General features: G+C 39.5%; 1 protein-coding gene and 1 pseudogene across 11 annotated transcripts in view; one reads left to right on the top strand and one right to left on the bottom strand.

Moving 5' to 3' along the window:
- The window catches only part of LOC127499176 (protein NLRC5-like), a 784214-nt gene that overhangs the window by 564569 nt on the left and 203399 nt on the right, over positions 1-16246 (bottom strand). The gene's annotated exons all lie outside the window — the stretch shown is intronic.
- LOC127499182 (tetratricopeptide repeat protein 8-like) lies at positions 4565-13031 on the top strand (annotated as a pseudogene).

Below are 16246 nucleotides of genomic sequence, written 5' to 3' on the forward strand. Positions count from 1 at the left end.
TGCCTGAGCCCTGACTAAACCTTAAGTAGTAGTTTGAAAGTAAACCTTTATTGTCTCCAATCATTACAAAGATGTCAGTTGGTGTGATGTGTTACAATACAGAAGGGACCGAGGCAGATATAACAGGTAGAGAGGTTTATTGATACCAGCACGAGACAAACAGTAGTGCAGGTGAATAATAAGTGATGAAATGGATGAAGTAGAGAGTGCAGAGAAGTGATACTGTCCTTGTTGATTGTAGACACGGGTTGATTCGGAAGACGCTGGAGAAACGTGACACTGGAGACCAGGAACACTCACACACAGATGGGATTCACACGAGGAGAACAGGAGACGCTGGAGACAGGCAAGTAGTTCGGTAGGAGTCCTTGAGGTAAGCATTCAGGTAAGACGTAATGCAAACAAGACCGGACAATGTGGCTGTGTGTGTGAGTGCTCTTTATGCTGGTGGTGATTGCGGTGATAATGAGGTGCAGGTGCGGGTGATCAGTACTCTGGAGAGTCAGTGATTGTGATTGGTGAGCGGTGGAGCTTGGCGTGTCTGTGACAGATGTAACCTGACTAGTTGTGGAAAAATTTCAAATTTCAGTTTTAGCCAGAATTATTTTGTCATGCAGAGGGATCTGTGGAGCCAGTCAGCGGTCTGCTGCACGTGAAACTGCCAGAAGAGCAGGCAAACTGGATGAAGAGGGCCTTGAGGTGGTTGTTTGCAGACACAGAGAGCTACTCAAGGCTCTTAACATGAACAGGGGGAAATATTTGCCTATCCACTGTTCCTGCAGAAGGAGCTCCAAGCAGCCACAAACGGACAGCTCTACTGCACAGATATTGCTTGCAAGTATCGGCCCTACCTTGAGAAGCTGTCAGTCTCCATGTTGAACTCAGACCTTTACTGCAGATGAGATCGTTCCTTTCTGTCATGCCAAGACTCATTCAACCAAGTGTGAGGTGCTGCATATTCTTCATCATTTGAAATTGTATCTTTATTACTTAAATAATACACTGTATATGATTATAATATAAGTGCCACACTGATTTGTTAGATAATCTGGAGTGGCAAAAATCAGGAAGGTGCTGCACAACTGCAGGGGAGGAGGTCGAGATGATAAACAGTTACCTGTCTCGTTGTGCCCTCACAACCAAGAACATGACAAAATCTGGTAATTGTTGCTTATTTATATTATTTTAGGAAACCTGTCTTTTGTTCTTTCTTCTTTTTATTATTTTTATTCTTTCTGTCTTATATTTTGTCTGAGATTGCATAAGAGAAAGCTGTAAATAGTGTAATATGACAGTACATTAATAACACTGTATAACATCTCTCTTAAATTAAAACTCCATTGTCAATGCGTGGATGAACTGAAATACCATGAGCATTAATGGGACTTTCCTCCATCACATAATTTGTTGTTAAAAGCCAGGAATGACATGCTAACTGTCCATGATATTGGGTGAACCGCCTTCATCTTGCATTATCCAGCAGATCATCAAGGTACAGTTTTATGTTATGTCTGAGTTACGTCTACAAAGCTTTTCAGGATTTTTCTCACTTTTTATGATTGTAAAGGCAAAAATCTTCTTCTTCTTTTTTTTTTCTCTGAGGCTGAGTCTCAGAGACTGGAGGATTTGAGCAGTGAACTGGGGTGTCCTGAGAACAGGTGCATCATGGGTACATGATGTCAGACAATGGGCTACTGATGGTACAGTATTTTATGGACATTCTTCTAAGTAGTTTATTAATATTGCAGTGTGATCATCAGTTCTATAACTGAGAATCTTTGCCATCCATAAGGATTTGGGCGTGTCATCTTGTTTTGTTTGCTATAAACTTGTGGGCTTGTAAACTCCTTTGAGACTGTAAACAGTGATTTGGGGCTTTAAATTAAACTTGAACTTGAAACTCTTTAAATGTACAGCCTAAAAGACATCAGAATCATTTTCTTGTAATATTGTTGTTGCTTTAAGATTCTGTAGGTACCAGATGTGATGACCAACATAACCTTCAGAAATCAACTGAACAACTGTTTCTTGGTGTTCATCAAAAAAAGCCTTTATAATCAGACTGGTATGTTGATAACTCATCTAATATTTTTGTCATTTTTATGTCTTATCTGGATTATTTTGGTATTAACATGTTTTCAGGTCCTTAATGTTAAAATGTCTTCCATGTAATTTTACAGATATTACAGTTTTTTAAGATTGCTTACACACTAAAATGAAAAATAACACACAGTTACTGAAAACTTATACTCAAGGAGCAAAACCTCAGCCCAGATCTGCACTATAAGCACATTCTCAGCCACACACTTTTTGCAAAACACTAAACACACTTCTCTACATTAGACACAGAAATCTAACATAATGTCACTTCTTTGTCATTTCAAGACACTGCTTTCCAAAATACCACCCCTATAAACCAATTGATCAAACATGGCTGTCAGGTGTTCAGACACTTAGGTGCGTAACTGTAAACTCAACAATCAGGTGTAAGTAGCCTACGATAAAAAGGCAAAAGGTGAGTTTATGTGTCTTCAATGTTGCAGTAAGAGGGAGAGGGAGAAACATCATTGGCCACAGAGCTATTTTGAATGTCCCGGGACAACGTGGTGGTAACATCACAATATATGTTGCAGTCACGCAGAATGGGGTCCTCCACCAGCATGCCAACTTAGACCCTTACAACACAGCCCACATATTCACATTTTAGACAGACAACATAAAATCGTCACAGCAGAAGACCAAATGGATGCAGAGCAGATGAGATACATTGTCATATGGGACAATGTAAATTTCCACCTATCTGTAAATATTCCACAGTAAATAATTCCACACATTTTATATGATTAATTTTACAGTGTTTATTCTATAGTTTTTGTGCAGCGGTGGTGCTTTTGAGAGAAAATATTACATTTGTCTCATATCTGTTGCTGTTTGGGTCTGTACTTCTAAATAATCGAACGACACAATTACAATGTTTATTTTAATTTCTGACTGCTACACTGAGGATTTACTCCCTTATTCTTTATCAGGTGACGTCATTTCCAGCACTAGGTCTTCCTCAAGCTTCGGTCTCTTGTGAGTTCGGCTGCAGTATTTCCTAAGCAGCTGAGTAGAAGTTCTTACAATAAAGAAACGAAGGAGACAATCTTTAGTGTGTGTGTGTCTTCCTAACCTCTTACACCTTCATAAGATGACTTTTTGAATCAAAATTTTTGCACTCTGCTCCATGTTATGGGATGTACACTTGCTTGTGTTTTTCCTGCTGTTTATAATGTACAGGTCAATTTGTATCGAAGGGAAGTTATTTGTGTGACTTCAGAATCCAGCAACATCCTCACCAAGAAGATTTTTGATGCGTACATGTCAAAAGTGTGGCTTCAAGAGGAAGATCATTGTGATGAGGGAGATGAGACAGCACTGCACCTCTCTCAGAAGGCTGGGAACATCCGGACAATGAAATCAGAAATGTCTTCTAGCAGAAACAGTGGGAAGAAGATAACTTTTATTACCTACTTGCTGTGATGCTTTTGGGGAAACTATGGAATCGTACCAACCACCGCTACATATCCTGGTTATGAATGCTGTAATTTTAATAAGTTTATTCATTTTTTCTTTTAATTTGCTGTCTGTGGCGATGGGGTGAAGTGGGAGGGGAAGAGCGCAGGTTTGATACTGTTGTGGGAGGAGTGGTTGGAGCTTCATTCTGGGTTGGGATTTGACAACAAAGAGAGAAAAGAGGTGGAACACAGCAAAATGTCTGGGCCTAGAGACTTGGTATTGGTTTCTATAATTAGGGGTACAAAAATCTCCATAAAGCACGTCAGTTTCAGGATTTTTAAATCACTTTCCTTTGTCCTTTGGTGATAAAAAATCATGGATCATCTAGATGATCAGACATATCGAATAGCAAATATGACAATAATACCCCACTAACTTTGAGATCCTCATTATGGATTCCTTGTGGCTGGATCTAAATGGTCTGTAGTTCTTCAGTAAAGTCAGCTCAATAACAGCTCAATGGAAATATTGTCATGCCTCGCTTTAATTTTTCCTTCTAGGCAGTTTAAGTGAAGAGGGTCATCGCGGGCTACTGTGTTTTCTTCAGAAAAGGCTTGCAGATGTGGAGGAGGAGGTCCAAGCCGTGTGCTCAAGTTACAGCCAGGCTTTAGGACCAAATGCTGCTTCTCTGCTGAAGGATGGGCCGAGGAGATACTGGAGGACCGTGAAGAAGTTGATTATGAGAGTTCAGATGACAGTGATTTTGAAGCAGTGTGAATGAATGGTTCTCAGCTGGTGGGATGCGTTTAGACTGCGTGTCATTTCTGAGTGGACTGCAGAAAAAATTATTTTGAAGTTTAATGGATGTCTGATACAGTGCAGTGTGTAAGCAACATTAGCTTCAGAGATTGATAGGAAACTACTGTTAAAATTGTTTTTTTATGTGGTTCTCCAAAACTCAGTTTACAAACAGCAGGTTGGTTATTAAGTTTCCCTCTTTTGATGTTTCACGGACTATTTCTACAGTCAACTGTAGTGTTGTACCGCGATTAATACTTGTTTTGGTGTTTGTTTGTTTTTTGTTTTTATCCTCTTTTCTTTATTTGTGACTGCTTTTCTTTATGTTCTAAAAAAAGCTATCTTAACAGTCAACTTTTTTCTCTTTTCATAGGTTCAGATGACATTATATTGTTGATACATTATGTGTAATGTATGCAAAGTTGTATTTCATTAATGTCATCTCTGACTTGTTTGCAAAAAAAAAAAAAACAGCCGTCTGTAACGTTTCTTGGTAGCATTTGTCGGTGTATTATCGAGTGCACATGGAGGTGACAGTCGCGATGGACCCGCTGTTTCTGGATCTGCTGCAGGAGACGGAAGTTCCAGAGATGCTCCGATATTTGCTCAAAGCTCTTATCAGAAAGCCCGTATGACCAGGTCAGTGCGCTGTTAGCAGGTTAGCTGAGGAGCTCAGTGGATTAGTGCTCATAAACTCATTATATCTACTGTCAGATCTGCGATCTGTGTTTATTAAACTAGAATGTAACAGCCAGGTTTTATTGGTCATGTGCTGCTACACGTCAGTATTTGAAATACAAATAAAGTGTTCACACTCTTCCATTACTGTTGCCTAAGGAGCCTGGTACTGGTCAAGTTTCTGAGGTAATTGTTTGTAACGTTAACCCTTTCATTAAGCTTGTCGGCTGTGTTATGATCCCTGAAGTTCCAGTATTATACTCCCAGTATTCCCTATTATTTGTTCAGTATTCCCTGTACCTTTCCTTCAGTGAACACAGTAGCATCCTCCTGCTCTCAGAGAGTGTGTTTAGTTGTGACACACGTGATGGTCTGACTGCACACGTGATCAAGCCTCTTCTGAAGAGCTGAAGATGATGTTCTCGTTCTGATGGTTTCAGGCGGCGTGGAGCTTGAAGACCCGGGCTCTGACGGAGATGGTGTACATCGATGAGGTGGAGGTGGATCAGGAAGGCATCGCTGAGATGATGTTGGATGAGAGCTCCATCGCTCAGGTGGCACGTGAGTATATAACTGTCCCAGAAAAATAATTCACATAGACACATCAAGACGAGTTTATTTGTATATAGTGCAGCTCAGTTTTTCAACATCTTTAGGCCCTAGCTTTACAGGAACTGCACTTTAACTCTTTCCCCACCAGAGATCTTTAAGAAAGTTACCAGCCAGCATTTTTGATCATTTTCACAAAACTTTCATGGCCCACAGAATATTTTGTTGTATATCTGAACATGCAATATATCAAAAGAAAGATCCTCTGCGTTAAAAAAAAAATCTAGCTTCATGCATTCTTTTTTAATTAATTAATTTAATTAGTTAATTTAGTGCATCATCCGGGTATTTAAAGTCACTTTTTCTTTTTGCTGTTTTCTGTGTGAACTCACACTACTCACACTACTTAAAAACATCATAGAATAGTGCACAAGTACGTGAATTGGGACGCACCTAATATGTGTGTTTACAAGATGCCGTTACATCTTGTTTTGGTTTTGTCAGGTCCAGGAACATCACTGAGACTTCTGGGAACGAGCCAGGGCGGAGCACCCACTCCAGCTGTCAGGTGCCTACTTCTGACCTCTGACCTCTGACCCCAGCTGTTGTAAAGCTACACTGTGTAACCTTCGGCCCTCTCGCTATTAAAGCATAAAACTGCAAATTACTTGCAGAGCAACATTGTTTGTTAATTACGTGAGTGTTTTGGCTCTGGATGAATCTGATGGTGTGAGGCGTATCTGTGTATCCACACTGATCATCTCATCATTGCAAATGTCACTAATGACGTCAAAACTCCCTCCATCACTCCAAAAAAGAAATAAATCAATAAAAAATGAAAGAAAGACAGATATCTGAATAACTAGTTCTTATAAGTGAAAGTGAAAAAGTGAAAGTGACACGTGAAGGCCAAGTATGGTAACCCATACTCGGAATTTGTCCTCTGCATTTAACCCATCCAAGTTAGTGCACACACCTTCTACAATCAGTGAGTAGTGAACACACACACACACTGCAAACCGTGATACACACCCGGAGCGGTGGGCAGCCTTTATGCTGTGGCGCCCGGGGAGCGATTGGGGGTGCCTTGCTCAAGGTACCTCAGTGTGGATGGAGATTGTTTCTGAAATGCCAGTATAGATGAGGATTGTTTTAAAAGATGCTAGATTTCGCTGCTCACATAAACTCGTAAAGTTTACTTAAATAGGGTTTTAATAATAATTAAAATTAGATCAATAAATAATGGATTAAAAGATATATACGTCATAAATTATGCATGTAAATACAGCACGTGAGCTTCTGTAAAGCCCACATCTAGAACACACACACTCCCATCTCTGTGATAAACACGGAGATGTTAGTCCCGTTCGAGTCTGAACATGAAATGACAGACGTCGAGTCATAAGAATTGTAACTCAAACGTCGTTTAGAAAACTAGTCCCGTCCGAATAGGGCTAAAGTTTAATGCAAAGGGAGATATTTTCTTTTAAAGAATTCTCTGTTTAAGGACTACAACAAACAGCTGGTAAGGACTACAACAAGCTTCTTCCTGGGTTGGTGACATCACTAACCTTAAAATTTACATAAACCCCGCCCCTGAGAACACACAACAAAGGGGGTGAGGCCATGTTGGGCTGCTTTAGAGAAGAGGAAGAGTTGTTGTAGTAGAGTGTTGTTGTCATGCCGTCATTTTACGTTGGACTGCTTCACAAACGAGGGTCAATTCAACGCTGGATTTGCACAAAAGATTAACATGACGGCACATGCTAGTGGATGAATTGAATCAACTCCACAGCAACTACATAAATTTATCCATTAACCATTCAGAAACGTCCAGTTGCATTCTAAAACAGTGGTTCCCAAACCTGTCCTGAAGGACCCCCAGCACTGCACATTTTGTATGTCACCCTTATCTGACACACCTACTTCAGGTCTTGCAGTCTCTACTTATATGCTGATGAGTTGAATCAAGTGTGTTAGATGAGAGAGACATCCAAAATGTGCAGTGCTTGGGGTCCTCCAGGACAGGTTTGGGAACCATTGTTCTAAAAGATGTAACTTCTTCCTGAGTCTCTCCATCAGTGTCGACTCCGGTTTGAACAATGTAAGGCTGAACACCGTTACTGACAATCCTCATTTTGGCTGCGTGAGATTCTCCAGCTTTGTTGTTGTTGAGCAACCGAGGCGTGAGCTGTTAAAGCTCAACCCTCTTCTGGAAAGTGGGCGGGGAGCAGCAGCTCATTTGCATTTAAAGGTGTTTTTGCTCACACCCAAATAGGGGCAAATTTGACAAGCTATAATAAATGATCTGTGGGGTATTTTGAGCTGAAACTTCACAGACACATTCTGGGGACACCAGAGACTTATATTACATCTTGTGAAAGGGGCATTATAGGTCTCCTTTAACCAGCTGTTCAAGCGGTTTAGTCCAAATTTTCCAGTCCAAATTTTCTGAAGAGACTTGATCGCTTTATATGATGAACAGATTGAATTTATGCTTTTATTCACATATAAACATTGCATATGTGCTTGACGTGTGAGAACAAACCTGATTGGTTCTAGCGGAAGCTATTGAACGTTGAATATGTGAATAAAAATTCAAGCTGCTGTTTACATATTTATAGCAAATTGTAATATGATGTTTGTTCAAATCTTTTCCATGATCCTCACATATGTTATAGTTCAAATGAGGGTTGTTAGGGTTGACATAATCTCATAGAAATATTGTGTTATGTGTCCTAGACCAATGACTCAGTCAGGACGTCCCATCACAGGATTTGTAAGACCTAGTACTCTGTCTGGTAGACCAGAGACAATGGAGCAGGCCATCAGAACGCCTCGAACAGCAAGCACAGCCCGTCCGGTCACCAGCGCTTCTGGGAGATTCGTCAGGCTGGGAACGGTAAGAATAACCCTAACCCTGACCATTCATATACAGCAGATTCCTGATTCTGTTGTTTAACGGAAGAACTAGTTTGACTTGCAAACATTTGTAGCATTGAAGCATTGTAAGTTAACTGTCTTTTTTGTTACCATCTCAGGCCTCCATGCTAACAAATCCAGATGGGCCATTCATTAACCTTTCTAGGTTAAACTTGGCAAAGTACGCCAAGAGACCGAACTTGTCCAAGGTATATTTAACCTAACTATAAAAGTTTCTTGAAAAAGTTACTTTGTGAAAGAAGTAATTCCTTTTAGTCATGATTTAATGTAATATCTGTGATGTAATTATTATTAACACACAATAATCAAGTGTTTGTCATGACTCGCTGACACTCTGTCTCTCCCTCTCAAACACAAGACCTTGTTTGAATACATCTTTCATCATGAAAATGATGTAAAAAATGTAAGTAGGTCTCATATGATTTTGTGCTAATAGCTGTTTGCTGTGTATAAGACATTCATTTTTCCATCTTGCCAATCTGCAGGCATTAGATCTGGCTGCTCTGGCCACGGAGCACGCTCAGTTCAGAGACTGGTGGTGGAAAGTACAGCTGGGAAAATGCTATTACAGGTGAGAATCAGTGGCATCATGCTTTCTGATGGTGTTATTCAGCAACTGGACTATAACGGTTTTACAGAAATGTATGAATCATTTTGACCTGCATGAAGAGATTTTGTTTGTAAGTACTGATCAGATGCAGTAGAGGATTTGTGTTTGTAGACTCGGTTTGCACCGTGAAGCTGAGAAGCAGTTCCGATCAGCTCTCACTCACCAAGAATTTGTGGATACTTACCTCTACCTTGCAAAGGTACCATTCGGCAAGTCAAGATTTGTGGCTTACAGCTTCCTGTGACTGCTACCCAGTAAGACTCTTTGTGCTGCGCAGGTGTATCAGCGTCTGGATCAGCCCATCACGGCTCTGAATGTGTTTAAGCAAGGCTTGGATCACTTCCCAGCGGAGGTCACGCTGCTCACGGGAATCGCACGCATCCATGAGGTATTTTAAGCTGGGCTGGGACAATACATCGATGCATCGCGAATCGAGAAATTCTGTGATATTTTCCGTATATATCGCGATTCTCTCTCGAATCGATTCTGGGCTTAGTTTTCAACAGCAGATGGCACTTCGTGCTTTAATAACAGCCGTACTCTGCTTCCTTCCAATTCCTTACACACACCACTTGAACCTTCTATAAAATAATCATTCATAAAGTTTGAAAAGGTTGAAGTGAATTACAGGAGTGTTTGCAGTGGGCTGTTTACATTAATCTTGCGTCATAAAAGCATTCTGAGGTGCGAATACATTCTCAGACTTTGCACGAGCGCTTTTCTTCATGAGCATTTGAGCGTGTGGTTAAAAAATAGCCTAGAGCGCCATCTGCTGTTAAAAACTAAGCCCAGAATCGATTTGCGATGCATTTGGAAAATATCAGAATCGATCCACGAATCACGATGCATCGATATATTGTCCCAGCCCTAATTTTAAGCTGTCTTTTATGTTCTCATCACTTAATATACTTTGGATTCATTTGTCTGTCTCCTCCAGGAAATGAATAACGTGATCTCGGCCACAGAGTACTACAAAGAAGTCTTGAAGCAGGACAACACACATGTGGAGGCCATCGCCTGTATTGGCAGCAATCATTTTTACACAGACCAGCCAGAGATTGCCCTGCGCTTTTACAGGTGGGATTGCTTTATTCTTTTCCTCTTAATTTTCCTTGTTGCATGCATGTAACCAACAAAAACACGTATGAGATCAGATTTTCTGGCATCTGATTTGAGTCATGTGGTCACCTGATTTGATACCCGTCCTCACACTCAGCATCTGATCAGGGCTGGGTATCAATACAGATGTCTCGATTCGATTCAATGAATAATTTTCACTGGCTCCACCACAAAAAAAGTAATAAATAAATAAAAGAGTTATTGTTTTTGTTGTTTTTGACAACACGCACCATTAATCCACTCGGCTCAAACGGCAAAAGTCATGGATAAAGACTTCAGGCTGAGCTGCATTTTAAAAAATTCTTACAAAGTACACACTTGAAAAATGTTCTCAAGTACAGTAATGAAGTACAAATACTTTATTGTCCACCACTGAATACAGTGGTTTAATATTTTATCAACCACTAATGATATTTTTAGAAGCATAAAAATAAGAAAATAAATGTCATGCTTTAAAAAAATTTTATAAGAGGGAGAAATTTGAAGAGCGTGAACACTAAACATAATCGGTTGTGTTTATATTCAGCGTATGAGAAATATTAATAGTGCTGCGGTCAATGCATTTTGGTGCAATACTGTAAACTGTATGATTATGTAAATAATTAGTATATTTATTTTTGCATTTTTATGAGATATGTTTGAATAAAACTTTGAAAGAGTAATTTTTTTTTGATAGAAAGAATTGATATTAAGAAGAATAATTGTTAGAAGCATGAAAGACGGGATCTGTGCATCATGACTGGGGTTTGGTTTCTGTTCAGGCGTTTGCTGCAGATGGGGGTGTTCAACTGCCAGCTGTATAACAATCTGGGCCTGTGCTGCTTCTACGCCCAGCAGTATGACATGACCCTGTCGTCCTTCGAGCGAGCATTAGCCCTGGTGTCCAGTGATGAGGAACAGGCTGATGTCTGGTATAATCTGGGACATGTTGCAGTGGTGAGCAGACACTCTGTGTCCAATGTCACACATGTTTTAGGTCAACTGTATAACAGTCTGCAAACGACGAAGCCCCAGAAACAATTACTGTCCCGCACTGGTGGAACAAACTCCTAACTCGAATATCGGAATGCAGTTGCACTCGAATATCACTCAGCAGTTCTGACTTACTCTGACAAGTGATTTAGAGACTTTGTCATTTATACCGAGTTAGGAGTTTGATTCAGACTGATTTCACTCGATGAATATTTTTTGCAAACCAAACCAAAGCATGAAAAGGCAGGTATAGAGATGTGTATATCAGCTGGTTTAGAAATTTGTGTTTGTAATAAAATTACATATTGATTGAGAGGGAAAAGTATTAAAGTATTAAATGTTGCCATTGTTCCCAAAGCAGAAACATTGGTTACGCTCTATTTTAAGGTGACGTAGTTACATTGTACTTACTCAAGTAAGTACTGAGTGATATTAATTAACTACATATACTTACTATACAGTTACGGTTATTGTTAGGGTTTTGTTTAGGGTTAGTTACTTGTAATTATTCATAATTTACTGTTATTACTATAGTAAGTACATGTAAAAACGTGTAACTACGTCACCCTAAAATAAAGTGTTACTGAAACATTTGATGGAAAAGCTGATTCCACATGTAGTAGGTGTTTGAAAAAAAAAAACTACAGATGAATTATGACATATGCCAGTTATGAGCAAAGTTATTAATGAAATATATTTTTGGCTTTTCTTTCTCTCTTGCGCAGGGCATTGGTGACTTGACTCTGGCTTACCAATGCTTCAAACTGGCCTTGGCTTTCAACAACAACCATGGTGAAGCTTACAATAACTTGGCCGTATTGGAGCTACGGAAAGGCCGGATCGAGCAGGTCAGTTTCTTCCCTAACAGTCTCGTGATAGCTAACGTAATCACTAGCACACACACACTCATGTACTGTACCTGATATATCCAAATCTATCAATTTTGAATCAAATCCAGAGCTTGTGAATCTGAATCAGTCAAAAGATTTGTGAAATCTGTGTCGATACCCTGCCCTAAACTGGTTCAAGTGTAGTACAGTATCACCGGTGTGGTGACTTATGGCAAACATTAGATTCATCTGCGCTGAGGAGCCGTGCCGATGCACAACCCACCTAAAGATAATAATTCTGCAAATAACTGCAATTGCAGGTTTCAAACAGAGATGGCGACAAAGAGGCAAAACTTACGGACTGCAGCTTTAAGTTTATACACTCGTGCAATATAAGCAATGACGTACATCCGAGTCAACGAGACAGAGGGAAGTTAGCGAGGGAAGGGAAGTGGAGCGCTGCCCAGGATCAGGATTGAACATCTCTGTAATTTAACTTGTTTTGTCACAGGCGAAAGCTTTTCTGCAGACGGCTGCTTCATTGTCTCCTCACATGTACGAACCACATTTTAACTTCGCCACACTCTCTGATAAGGTACGACTCGCAACCCTGATGTGTGTTACTCTGTCATTGTTTTATGACAATATGGCTTCTGGTTTATTGTTTTATCTTTAGCTAGTTTTACATATTACTAATTAAAATGACAAAAATAAACCCATGTTTACATCCCTCACTTTCAGTATTCAGAAATATATTTTCAAGGTTTTTTCAGCTAAATAAATTTGACAGTGTTTAATGAGTTTTCTTTGTGACTTGAAGGTTGGAGATCTTCAGAGTAGTTACACGGCTGCTCAGAAATCAGAGGATGCGTTTCCTGAGCATGTGGACACTCAGCAGATCCTGAAAAACCTCAGACAGCATTTTGCCACTCTATAAGATGATTAACTCTTATCACTTCAATGTTGGGAGATACAAATGACTTGCACAGACTGGCATGTACATGTATAATCATTTAAAAAATAAAATATAAATAATAAAAATAAATCAAAAAAATTGCATTGTTTTTTTACCACTGCTTTGATGAGGCAATTTATTTCACATAAAACGGCTCCACCTCGCTCCAACACACCTGATCAGAAGCTTCTAGTAGTCTAACTCCTGAAGACCTTGATTTACTGGTTCAGGTAATAATAATAATAATAATAATAATAATAATAATAATAATAGTTTAATGTATTTATTGTTTTTCCCAAGCTCAAAGCGTGTTACAATCAACAATACATCCAAAACAGGTCAAATACCATAAACAACACATTATACACATCAAACACCACAGATGACCATGGAATCTGAGTCAAATGATGAGTCTGGGGTGTATCAGCACACTCTATCTCCCGCTTGCAATATATTCAAAATTCTGCTGCAAGGATACTAACTTACACTAAAGGATCTGCTCATATTACTCATCTTATTTAACCTCCACCTCCACACAGTCTCAGTGTCATCCACAGCACCAGACCTGTCAGCTCCGCCCACTAGATCATTATCACCCGAATTCTAATCACATGCACCTGCACATGCTCATTAGGACTCGTGTGTATATATACAGCCACTTCACACATGCACCTTTGTCTGGTCTCATCTGTGCCAATTGAAAGACTTGCCTGACTACTCACCTTGGAAACTTACCTGCCTTCAGTCCATCTTCATATCCTGGCAATACTTCATCTGCACCGCATACCAGTCTGAACCTGCAACAAACAAAGATCTGTGAATGTTGCTACTTTGAATTCCATACTCGCCTGTTTACCACACTGCTTCATTGAACTTCCTGTGAATAAAGATACCGTTATCTGGGTCTTCTCCTTCTGTTATTGTGACAGAAGACCAGACCAAACAATGCAACGAGGAACAGAATCTAGTGATGTCCAGAGTCCAACTCCTGATCCGTTCAGTGATCGGGTACAAGCAGTCAGACAAACACTCAGACCATCAGTCACCTCACCTTCATTGTCTGTCTCTGCCCATCCCACGGCCCGACCCACGACATACTCGGGCGAGGCGGATGAGTGCAGCGGGTTCCTTCTCAAATGTTCACTATTCTCCGAGATGCAACCACAGTTATATCCAACATTTAATCCTCATTTCCCAACGCTTCAATGCCTGTTTGCTGGATCAAACCGCTCACTCACACCCGTCCTCCTCACCTCCTGTCACATCTCCAGCACCAGAACCCATGCAGTAGACACTATCATCCATCTGTCTAAAGGAAAACATCAGAGACAAATTCACAACCATCTCTGTTTATACTGTGGGGAGGAAGGACACTTGTTACCATCATGTCCTGATCGTCCACCACAGCCAGCGGTGAGTACAATTCAACTACCACCACCTATGATTTAACCAGAACTGATGTTATTATAACTTCTCATCTATCATCTGTTTCAGCGCAAGCTCTCATTGACTCTGGGTCCTCAGGCAGCTTCATCTCCCTCGAACTCCTTGTAAACTCCACATCAAGAAGAAGCCTCTGAATATCAACATCTTTAGAAAACCGCTGGGCCGTGGTCACATCAACCATCAGACCCCGTTGTAACCCTCCGCATAGGACATTTCCATGAGGAAAAGATCTGTTTCTGGTGCTGGAGGGATCCACTGCTGATGTCACCTATGGTATGTTGGACCAGCTGAGAAATCCTGAGATGGGGAGAGAGCTGTTTGAGAACCGTATTAAACCTGTCAAGAAAATCACAAACTAAAGAGCTGAACTCTTGGTTGCAGAGAGATTTGTCCATTTATGCTCGTGTCTTATTGTCCAAATCTGAAGATTAATCATAAATCTCCCAAGCTCTATTTGTACCGAAGATATTTACCAAAGAGTTTGTCAAGTTATTTGATTTTGTTTGGAAAAACAAACCTCATTATTTAAAGAAATATATTATGCAATCCACATGATCAGGGTGGTTTGAATGTTGTGGATTTCACAACCTTGAATAGCACTTTTAATTTTTTTATTTTTTTCCTTTATTATTAAAAATAATAGTTCTATGTGGAATATTTTCCCTAACCATTTATTTTAACAACTTGGTGCTATCAATCTTTTCTTAGATGTAGATGTTAACAAAATACCTCTTAGTTTGTATAATTTTCATAGCCAAGTCCTTTTGACACGGTGTTTGATTTTTCGACTTTTTTTTTTTTTTTTTTTTTTTCTGCACTCCTTTTTCAACTGGAATAATAATATCACACACCAAAAAATCTATTTTTTTTTTAAACATTGGTTTGAGTCTGATATTGTCACGCTGTATAATAGAAACACTCGCTGGAAGCAGGGCTTTAGATCCACAGAAGTTTTATTTCAATCCACAAACAGAAGCAGTGTTGCCAATTTCTTTCAGCTGAAAGTAGTTAAAACCGGTCGCTAGATGACGTCATACAGGCGAGTTCACTGATCTATATTAATATAAATATAAATCAGTGGGCGAGCCACATAATCTAGTCAAGGTTTGTCCAAGAAGTTGCTAGATTTGTTACTAGGCTTTTGAAAAAAGTCTCAGAAGGGGTGGGGAAGTTGTTAAAACTAGTGACAAAATTGTTAAATTGGCAGCACTGAAGTTGAACAGAAGACTAGAGAAACACAGGTGAATATAATAACTGAACCGCTTAAACAAGACGGACAAGCAGCAAACTGAAACTGAGGGCTTATATACATGGAAAACAAGAGAGCAAATTAACAAGACACACCTGAGCAGAATACTCAAATCAATCAGTAACCATGGTGACAAACAAGCAGGTGACAGAAATAATGAACAACCTAGAAGATTAACAAAGAAACTCAGACAAAAGAGATCAAAAACATGAATGTATAAACTCAAAACATGACCGATATATTATAAGTTGGTCGGCTGTTGAATTCTAATGGTCAACTTTGAGTATTAATGAATGTCTTGAATTTAAGTGTCATATTTAATAGAAAGAATATTGTATTGTCATGAATTCTGTCTGTGAAAATACTATCTCTGTTCAGAAATGGTGTAACACTGTAGGAAGAAGGTCTCCAAACTTTTGTTTTTAGATCAGTTTGATTTAATTTTAAGTGCATAACCAGTCGATTAGATCTCTCTTTGTTAATATCTCTTCTCCTCCATCAAAATTTGCTTGGGTTAATATGTTTCTGTATGGGAACATCATTTCTTAGTCTGTATTGTTTAACAAATAAAACTAACGAAGAATCATTTAAAATTGTTG

The sequence above is a fragment of the Ctenopharyngodon idella genome, chromosome 17, assembly GCF_019924925.1.
Source record: "Ctenopharyngodon idella isolate HZGC_01 chromosome 17, HZGC01, whole genome shotgun sequence".
Taxonomy (NCBI): domain Eukaryota; kingdom Metazoa; phylum Chordata; class Actinopteri; order Cypriniformes; family Xenocyprididae; genus Ctenopharyngodon; species Ctenopharyngodon idella.